Source organism: Amblyomma mixtum, chromosome 4 (assembly GCF_055824585.1).
Source record: "Amblyomma mixtum isolate Tamu chromosome 4, ASM5582458v1, whole genome shotgun sequence".
Classification (NCBI taxonomy): Eukaryota; Metazoa; Arthropoda; class Arachnida; order Ixodida; family Ixodidae; genus Amblyomma; species Amblyomma mixtum.
In genome coordinates, this window is record NC_143015.1 from 73560566 (window position 1) to 73575651 (window position 15086).

At 52.0% G+C, this 15086-nt stretch overlaps 2 protein-coding genes across 6 annotated transcripts in view; one reads left to right on the plus strand and one right to left on the minus strand.

Moving 5' to 3' along the window:
* LOC149347008 (uncharacterized) overlaps window positions 1–15086 on the plus strand; it is a 318847-nt gene that overhangs the window by 222582 nt on the left and 81179 nt on the right. The window lies entirely within an intron of this gene.
* LOC149347012 (cytosolic endo-beta-N-acetylglucosaminidase-like) overlaps window positions 1–15086 on the minus strand; it is a 218180-nt gene that overhangs the window by 147490 nt on the left and 55604 nt on the right. The gene's annotated exons all lie outside the window — the stretch shown is intronic.

Sequence of the window (15086 nt, forward strand, 5' to 3'; positions counted from 1 at the left end):
AGGCGATGACGCCCTCTGTTTCTTCCTTGCAACTACCGGACCCTCATCCAAGCCGTCGTTCGCCAGGAGGTTGCGAACATGGCCGTCTTTTTTCGCGTCGTGAACAACGTTCATGCCAGCCCAGACCCTCCAGTGATCGCGGCTGCCACTGACAGTCGCAGCTTCTCGCCTCGGTACCGATATTGCAATCCTGCCGAATGGCGTACCTCTGATGATAGGCCGACCCGTTTTACCTGCTCTCGCGTCAGACATCTCCCGTCACTGCCGCAGCTGTTGGTCCCTGCCACCTCGCCCCTACTCCTTCGTCGACCGCCGCAACGACTACGCCCCGCGCCGCTTCACACCACGTCCCGATCCGCTCCGCACGCTCGTGGGTCCAGCCACTCACCTTCCCCATTAGCCGCCGCTCCCGTTCTCCTACCACACGCCGCAGCCCTTCTCCTTCGACCTCCCACCACTTCTCGGAAAACTAGCCGATGCAGCCCTCGGCGGTGGCGCTGCATCATTGACCCGGCCTGCAAATCCTCTTGACCCCCACTGCCCAACGTAATCTCTTGAATGTTCTCGTGGATGGTGTCCCGGTCCTTGCCTTCATTGGTACTTGCGCCCAAGTGTCTGTCCTGAGCTCTTCTCTGCGCCGCCGTCTCAAGAAAGTTTTAACGCCCACCGCCATGTCCACGGTTCGCCTCGCCGATGGCAGCCCCGCTGCCGTGATTGGAATGTGCACTGCGCGAGTCAGCATTGCCGGACGTCATATACCCGTCTGTTCACCGTCCTGACCAGGTCCCCTGAGGACGTGATCCTTGGCCTTGTCTTTTTAACCGACCCATTCCGCTCTTATTGACTGTTCCTCAGGCCTTCTCCGATTGAATCTGCCCCTGTGCTATGACGACTCCACCAGCTCACCTCGCCTTCAATCCACCGAGTTTGCTCGCGTCCCGCCACAAGCTGCTGTCTACATTCCTATGTCGCCTTCTCCTCGCGTCCCTGATGGAGACTACGTCGCCTGCCCTATCACTGCTGTGATTCTGAATCGTAACGTTTTCTTTCCCCACACCATTGTCCTTATCACCAACAACTGCACCTGCCTCCCCGTCCTCAACTTCAGCCTGTCCCCTCGGGTACTTCCCACGGGCATTTCCCTTGCTGATCTGTCCTACATTGACCAGTTTCACAGCTTCTGCCCTGGCTCTTGACACAACGACTGCCGTCTCCAATGTCCCTACATCACAGCCCTCCCGTGCGGATCCTATTTCCAGAATGATTGCGGCCGATCTACCCTCTGCTGATTCTACAGCTCTTCACAGCCTCTTGTCCTCCTACAGTGATAGTTTTGACTTTGGGGACCGTCCCTTGGGTCAAACCTCTGTTGTCGCCCACTGCATTGACACCGGCGAGGCCCGCCCTATTCACAGGCGGCCCTATAGTGTCTCCCTCTCTGAGCGCCGTGTCATTCAGGCAGAGGTGGACAAGATCATCATCGAGCCTTCGAGTAGTCCTTGGGTGGCCCCTGTCATGCTTTTTAAAAAGAAAGATCAAACCTGGCGATTCTGCGTTGATTACCGCCATCTGAATGCTGTCAAAAAGAAAGACGTCTACCCTCTGCCTCGAATTGACGATGCTCTTGACTGCTTGCACGGCGCCAGCTACTTTTCCTCCATCGATCTTCGCTCAGGGTACTGGCAGATCGCTGTCTATGAACGAGATCGTGAGAAAACCCCGGACGATAAGGACGGAAAACTGGGCAAGTTGGTGACGACCCCGGACGGCCTGTAGCAATTTAAAGTCATGCCTTTCGGCCTGTGCGATGCCCCTGCGACCCTCAAGCGCATGATGGACTCCGTCCTGCCCGGTTTTAAATGGACGACATGCCTCTGCTACTTAGAAGACGTGATCGTTTTTTCGTCCACATTCCAAGGCCATCTGCATTGTCTTTCAGCTATCCTTGCTGTCTTCCGCCGCGCTGGTCTTCAGCTGAACTCGCAGAAATGTACCTTCGGCCGCTGTCAGCTCAAGGTCCTTGGCCACTTCGTCGATTCTGCTGGGATCCAACCCGACCAAGTCCGCGCCGTGTGTTTACTCCGCGCTCCTCCGGTGATGTGCGCAGCTTCCTCAGGCTCTGGTCCTATTTCCCACGGTTCATCCAGAACTTTGCAGAAATAGCCCACCCTCTTACCACGCTCCTCAAGAAGGACATTCCTTCTCTTGGGGACCCACCCAAGCTGACGCCTTCAGAGCCCTTATCAGTGCCCTCACTGCTCCACCTGTGTTGGCGCACTTTGATCCTTCAGCCCCTACAGAACTTTGGACCGATGCGAGCAGCCATGGCATTGGTGCCCTGCTTGCTCAGTGGCAACTCAACCAGCTTCGCGTCATTGCGTACATACACCAGCCGTCTCCTTTCTGTGTCAGAGCTCAGCTATTCTATCACCGAGCGGGAATGCCTCGCCCTGGTTTGGGCTATTGCAAAATTCCGCCCTTACTTGTTTGGGCACCCCTTCTCTGTTATAACGTATCATCCCGCCTTATGCTGGCTTTCTTCGCTCAAAGACCCTACTGGCCGGCTGGGGCGCTGGGCTCTTCCCCTTCAAGAGTACACATTTTGTGTCGTACCTCCACAAGTCCGGCCGCTTGCACCAGGACGCGGATTGCTTGTCCCGTCACCCTGTCAATCCGCCTTCCTCCAACGAATGCGAGGCTGACGCCTGCACTTTATCCATCTCCGTCTTCCGCAACATTGCGCAAGAACAGCGCTTGGATTCTTCGCTACGTTCCCTCATTGACCGCCTCACTGCCAACCGCTCTGATGCTTCCCTCGCCCCGTTTGTGCTCCATGAGAACGTCCTCTACCGGCGCAATATGCGGCCTGACGGCGTTGACCTCTTGCTCGTGGTCCCTCAACACCTGTGCTGCAGCGTCCTTGAGCAGCTTCATGACGTTCCCACGGCCGGTCATCTTGGAGTCTCCCGCACCTACGACAGCATGCGCCGCCGCTTCTTTTGGCCCGGTCTATACCGTTCTGTCCGCTGTTATGTGGCCGCTTGCGAGCTTTGCCAACGACGGAAGACGCCCTCGGTTCTCCCTCCCGGACACCTTCAGCAGATTCCCATCCCAGTAGACCCGTTTTCCCATGTCGGCCTCGACCTGCTCGGCCCTTTTCCGCTGTCTGCTGAGGGAAACAAATGGATCGCCGTCGCGACAGACTACTCGACGCGCTACGCTATTACTCGAGTGATCCCAACCAGCTGCGCCACTGATGTCGCTGAGTTTCTCCTGCACGACGTCATACTCCACCACGGTGCTCCCCGTCACCTGCTCACCGATCGCGGCCGCTGCTTTTTTTTCAAAGTGGTCGCCGAACTGCTCCGCTCCTGCTCCATCCGTCATCAATTCACCACGGCCTACCATCCGCAGACGAATGGCCTCACTGAACGTCTGAACCGTACCCTCACCAACATGATTTCCATGTACGTCTCCGACCATCACCGCGACTGGGATATTAGCCTCCCATTTGTTACATTCGCCTACAATTCTACGCATCACGATACGGCCGGTTTCTCTCCTTTTTACCTTCTCTTCGGCCGCGATCCTTTGCTGCCCTTCGACAGTGTACTGCCCGCCAAAGCCTCCACGAGTCCTTACGCTCGGGACGCCATCGCTTGCGCCGACACTGCCCGTCTTGTCGCCCGCCAGTGGCTGTCGGCCTCCCAATTCACTCAGAAACGCCGTCATGACTGTCGCCATCGTGAAGTCAGTCACCTACTCTCCTGACCCCATTGTGTTGCTCTGGTTCCCATCCCGCCGTGCGGGCCTGTGTGAAAAACTGCTCCCGCGATATACAGGTCCTTATCGGGTCATACGTCCCGTGACCGCGGTGATGTACGAGATCACCCCCCTACGTCCACCGTTACCGGCTGCTGCACCCCGCACAGACATCGTGCATGTGTCCTGCCTCAAACCCTACAACACGCCGTCTAGCTGGCCTGTAGTGCGCACTGGGACGGTGCTTTTGCCGCCAGGGGGGTCATGCTACGGACGCTGGGAGGACGACGAAGTGGTTTCGTAACGAAGACGACGCTGAGGTGCGCGCTTGTGTGCTGTAGGCTACTTCAAGCCGTCGGTCCCTTGCGTAGCAGGTTACCTCTGCTGTTTCTAGCTGCCACGTAACAATATTTACAGCAAGCAAAACCGTCACCCTGTTCTTGCTTCGTTTGCCACCGACGCAAGGGTCTCCTTTAAACGTGAGTGCCTTATTTGGCAGGCCCTTGTAGATATAAGTGCTGTCTCATCGGCATTAAATACGTTACAGGGCTCATGAGCAGTGAGGCGCCTCGGAAGCTCAGTCTCCAATCGTTCTCCACGCTTGCATCCACAGCAACTTTCTCGCCGCAGATACTGCGGAAGGCCAAATTCTGCCTCTTCTTGAAGTGGTCAAACCACCCTTCTGGTGCACTGAAGCCTCTGATGTCCATCATTAGGGCGTACTTTTCTGCTTGTGTGTAGATGAGAGGTCCGCTTAAGGGCAGCTGTGAATTTCGCGTGTCCGCAAACCATCAAAGCAGTGCTTCTTCCAGCTTCGGGTGCGCTGCCGTTTGGAGTCTCTTCCGCTTGTCGGAGAACTGTTGCCCATCGTAAGCTTGCTAAATTTGAGGTTCAATTTTGGTATACGAGCTCAGGGTGCTCCTCTTCACATTAAATCTTGTCATGATAGTTGTCGCAGAATTCCTTCCTTGACAGCCTTCAACATTTCGACTTTCTTTGCCATATCCTTCACTTCAGCCGCTACGCTGGGGCCTCAGTAGCCATCGCAGGAGCCAAAGAGCGCGGTGTTATCAGCCTTTCATTCCTACCAACAAAGAAACATATGGGGGAGCTTCGTTTGTTTAGTTCGTCACCCCTGCTCTGTATACGGCGCGTACGCGGGGGGCTGATGCTGTCGACTGTGGGCTGCCCGGCAAAGCAACAGTTGCATGCAAGTTTCCTCTGCTTGCTTGCCAGCGCGGTTCTCATTGGTAGTGCCCATTATCAGTACTGGGCAAGTAAAATGCGTTTTCATCTGGTCTTTTTATTTGAATTTTCAAGTGAAATAGCTTTCATTTGCATCCTCCAATTTCAATAATTCATTTTTCACTGATCTCTGGAACGCATGGTGCATTTATTTAATATATAATTCAGCAGTAAGGAAAGTATCGTGGTGCCCCTTTAAAGACAGTAAGCCAGAGAGAACCAAAAGTGTAGCATTGAATGTGAAACTCATTTCTCTCATCTCAAGTGACATCGAATGTGAACACGCATTCGCCAATCTTTATGCCCGCGCATAGCGAATTGACTGCCTAGTACACTATGTGACGGGCTTCATGTGCCACAAGTTGCTAAAGCTCATGCAATGTGCACCATATAGGAGTGGTCTCAGTGAAACAACAGATCATTGACAAGCCAGATGCAAAGCTGGTAAACTGCAAGTCTCGTGGAGGGCTGGTGCATCCAAAAAAGTAGATTTTTGACTTTCATCAGCTTCCAGAGACAGAATTTCGAAAGAATTCTGAAAAGAGGGACGCTTATGAGAAGGCGACAGATGACATTGTTCACAGCTACCGTTATTGCTTCCCTTGCCTTGGTCACCAGAAGACAATTATGGCGCAGCTTTTATATAGCATGTGTTAGTGAGGGTGCTTCAGTGTTGCAGAGCAAGGAGGAGAGATATGAAAAAAAAAAATGGTTTTTGAGGAAAGGAAATGGCCCAGTATATCTGTCTCGCATCTCAATGGACACCTGAACCGCACCATAAGGGACAAGAAAAGGGATGGGGAGAAAGAGGAAACGAAGGAAGAGGTGTGTAATGGAGGGCTGTGGAATAGTTTAGACCACCTGGGGTTCTTTAACGTGCACTGACATGGCACAGCTCACAGCTCCTCCAGCATTTTGCCTCCGTCGAAATGCGACCGGGTTCGAACCCAGGAACCCCGGTTAAGTAGCCGAGCGCCCTAACCACTGAGCCACCGCGGCGGGTGAGAGGTATGGGCAGCATGGAACTCAAACCCGGAGGTAGGTAAGTGTCTAAGCTTTCCTAATGATCATCTCAAGTCGGTTGGCAAAGTGGAAATATTGTAGAGTTTGTAAGGATATAAGAACAAGTTCTAATTTTCGTGCTGTTTGTCTTGTAAGAAGTGCTTTGTCTTCTTTCATTTATCAGTGGCAGTGATTTTGGAGTGTTTTGATTTCTTTGCTAATAAAGCTTGTCATATGTGCCCAAATCAAGTTATATGTGAAATATTGTGCAGCTTCATTAGCATGCAGGCAGATTCGCAGTCAGCCCTGTGCATGTCATGCATACATGAGAAACTTCTTCTTACTTTGTGAAGCATTTAAAGAATTTCGTTGATTTCATGGCTTTGATAAATAACTTGGGAGATATCAGCTTCTGTTTAGGTCATAGCAAAGCCTACAAAGTGAGCCAGTTATGCGCCTTCCCTTCCTCAAAACCAAGAAAGTGTTTATACCGCGAATAAGATTAAACACTTGTTCGCAGTCTAGCTTTATTTGTTATCTATATCGTTCGCTGAAAGCCTCGTAACTGGCTCACATTGCCGGTGGACACATCAACCGCTCTGCAAGAGAAAAATATGAATGCTGACTAAAATCTTCGCCCACTAAACGACGAACTAAATTGGGCAGCAGTGTACATTAGCAAGACAGTACTGGAATATTGGGGAAGCATACAGTGAGAGGCAATGACAAAAAAAATTGTCATTGCGTTTTGCCTACCTTGGCATTGAAGTCACTGAGCAGTATAGTGTACTGTGCTTTTCCTTTACTCATTGGCGATTCTACATTTTCATTGAAGCTTTCGACTATCTGGTCATTATGACTAGATGTAGGCATGTGGGTCTATGCAACCTGCAGCAACTTGTTCCTCTTCTTAAGCTTAGTTACGGTAACTGCCACCTTCTTGTTAATACTGTAGAATTCCTTTATGCTGTTAGCTATGTCCTTATTGATTGGGAATCTACATCTAGCTCTCGTCTGTCCGCTAGACCGTGATAGCACAGTATGTGCCCGCCCTTCAGCACTGTGTATGGATCATCTATCCTCCTAACCCGAGCCCTTTGACCTTCTATTTAATATCTATTGGATCCTGAAACAGCACTGTTAAGCTATCCTCTCACTGGGCAAAATTGTAGTGTTTAAACATTGCCAGGTTCGGCCTAAGTGGCGGCCTGTCCATAGCCAGAGATTCTTAGCACTCTCTGCTGCTGCATCACAGGTCTGAATGAGCCACTGGGGACTGCCAGGGTTAGTTGATGTGTTGCATAGAGTTAATATAACCAACTCTACAGGGAAAGCTGCCCATTGAGCCCATGCATTCCAGTGGGCAACGCATGAACACAGCCATCACACAACGGTTTGCGTGCGTTGCCAGCTGTTTTGTCACTTTCTAAATCTGGGCAAAGAACGGAGTTGGAACCTGGCAACGTAGTCCGTGGGAAGATGGCAGTATGCAGAGTAGCTCTCGGCTGCTCTAAACTGCTGTAAACAACGGCAAAATCGTCGCGTTTGGATCGTTTTCAATGGTATGCAGTATAGTGAACTAGAATACTATCACCGACCGTAATTTCATATAGGTGGCTTGTGACTTCTGAATTGTTATTTGAAGGCAAGTACCGCGATTGTGGCGCGCTTGGAGTGTATTTCGTCTGTAGAGCGCACGGGATTTTGCATGTCCTCTGTTGTCGAGTGCAAATACACGTCAGAAATTTGCTTTGGCCCCAAAACGACGAACACAATTCGCAAAGGAACCGAATGCCCAAGGTAAATGGAGCAACTGCTCTGCCTGGTTTGTTTTGAATGTTTAGGTTAAATGTCGACGGTTTGTTAGAGTGCCGCGGGCCTCTCGCATTTTTTTATCTGTCTCCTTCGCCGAGGAAGACTGTGCCGTGTCTTTTCTGTCGCGGGACGAGCTCATAATGGGATTTTTCGTACGCAGCATCACGAACGAGTGAAACAAGGTGGAGGCAGAAATGCATGAAACGGCATGTACCGCTCGAGAAACCTCCGTTTCATGTCAAGCATTGTGCGCATTAAATTGTGGCCGCTTGGTTGGTTGTTGTGGTGGGTTTTTGTTCTTATTTGCGTTTGCGTTGGTTTTTTTAGGTTTATGACTGCTCTTGCTTCTAATGTAAGACACTGCTTTTTTGCTGAGATATTTTTTATTCCTCTAGCTGTTTGGTTTCAAAACCCATTTACGAGAAGCTAGTTCAGCAAGTACTTTATACGCACGGGATAAGAAGGGTCCTGCGATTACATGTATGCTGTCTTGTTTTCATGCCGATTTCCTGCCACTGACAGTGTTCAGAGCGATAATGCGCTGTATCACATGCTTGAGCTGATGATCATAAGTGTGCCTCTTTTCCGTCTAATAAACAGTTGGTATAGTGCCCATGTGGTGTCCTTGTGCCGTTGTCGTTGCGTGGACGTTCATTTCAACAGTGTTACCTTTAATTAAGAAAGCCGAATGCCGTGAAAATGTAAACGGCAGCAAGTTTGGTTTGGTTTATTCGGGTTTAACGTCGCAAAGCGCGACTCAGGCTATGAGGGACGCCGTAGTGAAGAGCTCCGGAAATTTCGACCACCTGGGGTTCTTTAACGTGCACTGACAACGCACAGCACACGGGGCTCTAGAATTTCGCCTCCATCGAAATTCAGCCGCCGCGGCCGGGATCGAACCCGCGTCTTTCGGGTCAGCTGCCGAGCGCCTAACTACTGAGTCACCGGGACGGGGCTAAACGGTAGCAAGATTAATTCGCTTGGTGTCATCCGCCTTTAAAAAGAGTTCCGAGAGCGAGAGATTTTCGTTCACACGCTTTGCAGTACACAGTTGTCGCGAAATGTGCATATGTATTGTCGTGTTCATCGACCTTTGCGACTCAAGGCCGCTCCAGCAGCCCTTGCCTCTTCCGCGCATACCCGCCGCCCGCTTCCAAGAAACAAGCGCGGGCCGGCCATTCCCCACAAAAGCAGGCAGGCGTCTGTCTCCCCCGACGACGTCTGATCCCCACGGCCCCGTCGACTGGCGCATTCCCCATTTCCTTGCCGTGACCGTCTGCATTCCCACAGCGGCGAAAGTGCTTTCTTGTACACTCGCCCTCCCTCTCTCTCTCTCTCTCTCCCCCTCTACGGTAATAAACCCCCAGTCTCCACCCAGCAACCGTGTTGAGAGGTTCCTCGCATGCGGGGCTCCCACGCCCCGCACCAACGCCATATCAACACTGGCGACGAGAAGTAGGATGTAGAACGTACGCAGTTCGAGGTGTCGCCGATGGCTACTGGAGGACTACGCGGTGTCATCGAGCCTTTTCGTGGATCGTGGATTCAGCGCCTCACATTCTACCTCGTGGCAAACGATGTCTCCGACGAAGCAAAGAAGCACGTGCTCCTCCTGACGCTATGCGGACCAACACCTTCGAGACTGCTCGCGTGCTGGTCACACCGAAGACTCCCGGAGAAGTCAGCTATGGATACCTATAGTCACACTTCTCCTGAAGCACTTCGATCCTAGACCACCCGGAGAAGTCAGCTATGGAGACCAAGTCACACTTCTCCAGAAGCACGTCGATGGCAGACCATCCGAGCTGTACAGCCGTAACGTTTCCAGCGATGTGACCAACTGCCGTAAAGTCGATCAGCAGCTACGTCGCAGCCCTCAAAAGTTTGACAGCCGACTGCAACCCTGGAGTGCTGACGACAACGCCTGCAACATCGACGACGCCGACAGAAAGCAAATCGATCAGCAGCTACGTCGCAGCCCTCAGAAGTTTGACAGCTGACTGCAACCCTGGAGCGCTGACGACAACGTCTGCAACATCGACGCAGCCGACAGAAAGCCACTCGATCAGCAGCTACGTCGCAGCCTCAGAAGTTTGACAGCCGACTGCAACTCTGGAGTGCTGACGACAACGTCAGCAACATCGACGCCACCAGAAGCGTGCTTTGGACCTGGCCCTGCCATCAAAAAGTGCGTCAAGGCAGCAGCGAGGACTCAAGGGAGCGACGAGCTCCGCAGAAGTCCACGAGACTTCTCAACACAGAAACGGGAACGGTTCGTAGGCACCTTGGTCACATTAAACCAGGTGCAGCAGCCTACCCGACGGAAGATCCGCCGCCATCGGACGAACGGACCAGCAGCAAGTGAACAATACACTGTGCCAGCTCCGTACGTGATCACACTGCCAGCAGAGACTTCGCCTGTCCGCGATCTGTCTACAGCGCCCCCCTCCGAACATGGAGAACCGGCGGCCAGTCTGGACGACAGTGCGACAGAACCTGGCGGAGACCAACCCAACGGGTCCACGCAACAGCAAGCGCTACGACCCCAGCGTGAACGGCGCCCGCCCGACCGATACGGTGACCCCAACTAAGGAGGAAGGGATGTCGTGTTCGTCGACCTTTGCGACTCAAGGCCGCTCCAGCAGCCCTTGCCTCCTCCGCGCATACCCGCCGCCCGCTTCCAAGAAACAAGCGCGGGCCGGCCATTCCCCACAAAAGCAGGCAGGCGTCTGTCTCCCCCGACGACGTCTGATCCCCACGGCCCCGTCGACTGGCGCATTCCCCATTTCCTTGCCGTGACCGTCTGCATTCCCACAGCGGCGAAAGTGCTTTCTTGTACACTCGCCCTCCCTCTCTCTCCCCTAGTAGCACAGATTGCTGCTGGAACATAAAGTTTCATTGCTAGGCTTCACAGCAATCAGCGATGCTTAACGCACACTGAGTCGTCTTGATTGCAGTTTGACAATTAAAGTTTCATTTTCAATGTAGTTTATTTTTAACGTGAGAATGTTAGAACCCCCCGTCACAAGAAAATGTCCAGCGTTGACAACCATTTGAAGCCTCGCAGCCAGAGTGGCTGGAGGAAATGAGCGCTCTCGCGAACCTAGGCGAGCCATCTCGGTCACAACCTTGTGGTGCCATCACAACCTTCCCACTGCATTGTGAGCAATCTGACCATCGTGGCAGGTGGCAATTAAATAAATGATTCATCCCGAGAGGTTGCTCGGGAAGAGCAAGGATCCCATGAGGCACACTGGTGGCAGCAGCTGCTAGACAGACCTTTTCCTATAAGGCGACATTTTTCCCATAAGGCGACCGTCGAGCGCATTAGATATCCCGCATTTCTTGAAATAACAACTGCTGACCTCCTCGGAAATGCTGGCCCAAACGTCTGCAATCTGAATGCACAGCGTGGTTGGTGGCAGTAACTGCAGACTCTCCCTACCTCATACAATGTAGCAGCGCTTGAGACGGTGCCAATGCTTTCGCGGTCCGGATGTCGTGCGAGGTGCGGTCGTCCTTGCCGCTGCGATGTCAGGTCAGCGTAACGAAGTGATGTCGAAATCGAAACTACCGATATAGGCCACCGGTTGATAACGCCTTTTTTCGCTGAAAGCGTGATGGTGATGGCGCTCGCCCAGCGAGTTTGTGTATCCGCTCCACTGCGCGAGCAGGCAGGAGCGCTTCTGCGCATGCACGAAACGCTCAGATGGGAACGCAGGAGTAGAACGGCCCCCCTGAGCCGCTCCCGGGGTGAGTCAAGCGAAGCATGGAGTGGCGTGACGAGCGGGCCTGGCAAAACCTGCTGGTCTCGTGCGGATTTTGACCGAAAATTGTTAGGATCCACATATAATACGAGGTGGAAATTTGACGTGCCAAAATTTGAAAAAAAAAAAACTCATATTATAAGCGGGTTTTTACTGTACTTTGTTGGGAACTGCAGCCAGTGACACCGAGAGAGAAAACTCCGTTTCAAGCATTCGGACTGGTGCCCAAGGAAAGCCTCTGTTGCTCCTCACAGGCACGCTCGATTGGGAGAGGCAGTAAGAGGTGCTGAAGCTGCTGTCTTATAGGGCAGGCTTGTTCAACCAGAGAGCAACATGAACACTTTAGGGCATCGTACATCAGCCGCCTTCTGCACAGATACTCATACATGCCATGCGTGTTGAACAGGTAGCCCCTGTAATGGAGGCAGGAATGCGGCATACTGCATATAACACACGAGATAACAACATTTCCAGCACTGCCTCTTTTATGCAGTGCTAATGTTATTAACAAGTGCTTTATTATGAGCACGCAGCCGCCGCGGTGGCTCAGTGGCTATGGTGCTCGGCTGCTGGCCCGAAAGACGCGGGTTCGATCCCAGCCGCGGCGGCTGAATTTCTTTGGAGGAGAAATTCGAGGCCCGTGTACTGTGCGATGTCAGTGCACGTTAAAGAACCCCAGGTGGTCAAAATTTCCGGAGCCCTCCACTACGGCGTCTCTCATAGCCTTAGTCACTTTGGGACGTTAAACCCCATAAACCAACCAACCAACCAACCATTATGAGCACGCACACAAAATCATGACTGCCGTTCCAAGCAATCAGGATGGTACATGCTCCCATGATCAAGGATGTCACTGCCTGTATAATGTAGGTAAGTTGAGTGTGACGCATGCCGGCGTTCAATGTAAACCAAGTGGGACGTGTGCCGGTGTTCTAAGTAGGCCCAGTGAGACGCGTACTTGTGTTCTCTGTCTGCGGCGTGCATGCTCAGAAATTGTGTGCCCTATCCTCTTGCGGGTATAAAACGAGCAGGAATAAAGGCCACACTGACGTTCTTGTGCGGAACTAGTCCCGTGTGTTAATCTGCCGGCACAACCAACGATACACTGCCCAGTTCACCACACTGCTACTTCCGACACAACACCCCCCTGTACTTCGATGAGTGCTCTTACTAGGGGTTTAATCTCGTGGGGTTCAACGCACTTGATATTGTCTCTCCCTGGTTCACAGCTTTGATTGTCTCGTTGAAGTTGCTGTTGCAGGTTCCAGTTACCATCCTGGCAACAGGCACCGGTATGGGTTCAACACCAATCCTCGTCGCCAGGTTTTTAACGATTGGAACATTTTATTCCTGGCAAACAGTTCACTAATCTTGAATAGTTTGTAATAAGCCATAAGAGGCCATGATTATAACATGAGGAAAACGCTTACGATGCTACCAATATTCAGTGTTATGGTCAGAAAAAAGAAAACACCCAAGCTCCAGCAACTGCATGCATCCTGTTGAACTGTTGCATGAATTGAGCGGCCCACCTAAAACCTTGACGCCATGCTTATGGCCAGCAGAAATCCACCCATGAGGTGGGATCGTGACCAGGTGGTGTGAAGAGTAGACGAAGCTGTTGATCAACTGCCAGTGATGGAACCGGTAGCTGTCAGACATCTCACAGCCATGGATGAACCTAGTAAGAAACAAGTGGTAGCCTTCAACATCTGCTACCGTGAAAGAACAAAAAACACTAGGCTTCCAGCTGAAGCGTGTTCACACACATTCGTCGGAATTAAGCTATAATGACAAAATACGACAAAATTCGGCTAACACTGACAGTAATGTATACAGTCGCGGGAAGCACAAAATAGCATGTGCTAACTGGTTTCTTTCATAATTAGCGCGACTAACAGCCCCAGTTTCTCTTTGGGGTCTCGTCCCTGCGAAATTTAACTTATTGTTCTCACTCTAGAAAAATGAACCAAGTCCATATCCGAACAAAGTGCAGCTGGTCAACCTCACTTCGGATACTTATACAAACACAGAATCACTGAACGAGCGAGTGCTACGCATGCTTATGGATGGATACCGCCATTAACAAGCCAAATATTTTTATTCTTACGCAACCGTTTCGCTACCCTCCTCGTGTTCAGCTTGCACGCGATAGTACATACTACTTTTCGGCATCAAACAGAGCCACTCTTTTTTGAAGTGAAAAGCTTCACCAGGCTAGTCAACACCGGGTCTGGCGTGCGCCGTGATCAATTTTAGCCACAGCGGCGCATGCGCCAGTTCGCCGCGTGACGTCACTGGAGAGGCGCAGGTGGTCGGCAGAGCCGCCGCCGAGCGCGGCTCCGCCGGTCGACCTTCGCGGTCGTTCCCGCGCTCTGCGCGTTTACCGAGTGTGCATCGGCGCGCGCTCGGCTTCCTCGTATGACGCTACTAGCAGCCGCGTGTTTACCACAGTTACTACGCATGCGGAAGGAGGGCTATATATACACCGTTATCGTGGTGCTCCCAGTGCATGGTGCGCGAACTGCGACAGCCATGACGTCAAACAAAGCATAACTGCAGCTTTTCGCTTGTATATCCAGTTTTAACCAGAGCTAAGCCACTGCCAATTTTTTTTCCTTCAAGAGTTGTCAGTTTTGACCGGTTTAGATCGCGTGTGTAGTGCTGTTCTGCTGACCTGTCCTCCAGAGAGCCTCCCATCATGTCGAGGCAGAAAAGAACCTTCGGCCGGGTCATCCGGTTCGCCCCGCTTCACGTTTCTGAGCAGTTCGACGGCACACGGCTGCGGTTTCTTACGTCTTCAGCGCGGCGACCTCCGGATCAGTCATCGCGTCGATGGACGTCCGAGACCAACTTGAATGGACTAGAATGATCCACAGGCACCAAGACGGAGCACGTTCAGGACCAGCACAAATATGCCGCTTCTGTGCCCTGTATCACTTGGAACACTTTTGTTTGAAAAAAAATAAAAAAACACGAAACAGCAGCTCAAAACATCATCGTTCACTGCTCGATTTCATTAGATCAGCGAACCTTTACTCATTTATTTAGGCATCCTCATTTATCATTACATGCCGTTTTATGCCCTGAGGCAATAAACATCGCATTAAAAAAAAAAAAAAAGCGTTTGTTCCAAGCGTTCGGATCTTGTCAACACTCGAACCTTTCGAACTGCCAGTCCCTTTCTTGTCACAATTCACACATGGAGACGAAGGAATCTCGATGTCTTCATTACGGCTGCAGCAGCGCCAACACTTTGAAAGTCGCCACGCCGTAAGCACATTGGGCTTCTTCGATTATCAGTCCCGGACTCACCGCGGACTCACCACGACGCCGGCCCGAAGCTCGTTTTTCTCCGGCAGGGCGCGAAGCTCCGCCCACCAGTCCGCAACCTGCCGGAAGCGCACTCGATTTTCCCCGTCTGGCTCACCGCGGACTGCCGGAGCTGCTGGGACCCACACGAGCCGGCAGCTAGCAGACGACGCTGCCTGAGAA